The following is a 2,179-nucleotide window of genomic DNA, read 5'->3' as shown; positions in this document are numbered from 1 at the left end:
AGGTTCAAGGTTCAATCCTTGACCACTCCCTATTTTTATTTCTTTTCATTTCTTTTTAGTTCAATATTCCACTAATATTTTTCTAAGACAAATTTACCATCCTCATGTTTATCTTTAATGAAGCCATGTCCTCATTCATCCCTCATGAAATGGAGGAGGGGGAAAGGAAGGAAATTTGCCTTTTTCTTGCTCCCTCTCTTAATCATGAAAAAGAGGAAGAAGACTACTTGTTCTTTTCTTGCTCCTTTACTAAATTATTCTCTTACCTTTAACATGAATTTTTCTTCTTTTCTATCCATCTATTATTCCTTATCCTAGTGGTTATCATTCATAAATTTAATTCTATTATTAGTGCGAGGTTCAAGGTTCAAACCTCAACCTCACCTTCTTTTTCTTTCATTTTGGTTTCCATTCCCATTTCCCTATTTTATTTTATTTTATTTTCCTTTTATCCTAAGGAAAATACTCTTAGGTATAGCTTAGCATATCGTGGGTGTTACAGTACCCCATACCTCATAAAAAGTTCGTCCTCGAACTTAAAATAACTTTGGGTACTTTTATATCTTCTAATACTTAACTCACCCTTCCTATTTGTCCACAATTACTCGTATAGCATAAAACATATTATAAGGGATCATAACATAATGGCTTAGGTGTACTTAACATAAAGCATAGCGTAAGGATTCATAACATGATGGCATGTGTGTACCTAGCATAAAACATATCATGACATAAAAGTTCATACCATATCATATAGAGTCATTGTCATGCGTTGTTAGGGTTTTGAACTTCCCACAAGCCCTAAAACCTATCTTGGCCAAACCTTCAAGAGTATAATTCCTAGGTTTTCATCAAACTTGGAAATCAAATACCTAAGTCCTTATGATACATAACATGTGAAGCCTTTGAATAACCTAGGTAGCTCCTTAACCTCATTCTCTTGTCTTGGCCGAATATGAAGGCATGATTATAGTTTTCTTTCAACAACCTAAAGCATGAATCATATAGTGGGTTATACATAATGAAGAATCATAACAAGCATTGTTTGGTTTTCAACTTCTTCTAACCCTTTTATCCCTACTTAGCCAAAACAGGTAGGCATAAATCCTAGGTTTTGGCAACATAACATCATGCAATCATTAACCTAATGTCTCATGGTAATTAGCCTAGCAGGTGAGTCCTTTAAATCATAAGAAAACTCTTTAGCCCTAAATTATTATCTTGGCCGAGATATTTCAAGTCATGATTCTAGGTTAAATGGCATTTGAACTTGAAATAAACTAACACCATCCATAATCATATATAACCTAGCAAGTGAGCAAGTATAGATGAGTTCCTAATCCAAATTTCCAGCCCTTGGCCGAAACCTAAGGTAAGTCTCTAGGTTTTTATTTGTATAACATGTAGCAAGAAAACTTAGCTATCAACATGTAGTAAGTCATGTATCATGAAGGAGCATAACAAGCATGTATAGGTTTCAACACTTTAATCTAAACCTCATTTTCTATTTTGGCCGAAACCTAAGGTGAGTTCTAGGTTCTTTTTATGCCACATGTAGTATGAAAACTTAACTACCAACATGTAATAGATCATGTATCATAAATAAACATGTTTAGGTTTCAAATCAACATACAAGTGTGAAAACCCTAAGTACTCTTCATATCTTGTCTTAAAGAAATCATGACATGCTTAGTGTTAGGTTTAAGTTCTCCTAGGCCCTTGATTCCTTCATGGCCGAGAGTTACAAAGAGGAGAAATAATCTAAGTCTCAAGCAACATAAACAAAACATCAAGTTAGTTTCATACTCTTTCATCAAGGAGTTCATGAGTATCTTAGACTTGTCATAAAACCTTCCTAGGTTTCTAAATCTTTTAAATGCATATAAAACCATAAAAAAACCACTTGTACCAAATTAGGTTAAAATAACATATACACATGGAAACAAGAAACCCTAATTCACTATCATATCATATATTATAAGAGGTATCTTGAGCATGTGTAGTTGAGTTTTGAGTTCCATTAAGCCTTAATTTCTATCATGGCTAAAAGTTCTAGGAATATATACTCAAGTTTTAAGCATCCTACAAGCATAAGAACAATAAACTAGTCCTCTACCATAGGGTACAAATCATAAGAACATAGCGAGCATGTTTAGTTTAGGTCTTAACTTTACTAATC

The sequence above is a fragment of the Zingiber officinale genome, chromosome 3A, assembly GCF_018446385.1.
Source record: "Zingiber officinale cultivar Zhangliang chromosome 3A, Zo_v1.1, whole genome shotgun sequence".
Lineage (NCBI taxonomy): Eukaryota > Viridiplantae > Streptophyta > Magnoliopsida > Zingiberales > Zingiberaceae > Zingiber > Zingiber officinale.
This window is presented reverse-complemented; position numbering follows the sequence as displayed.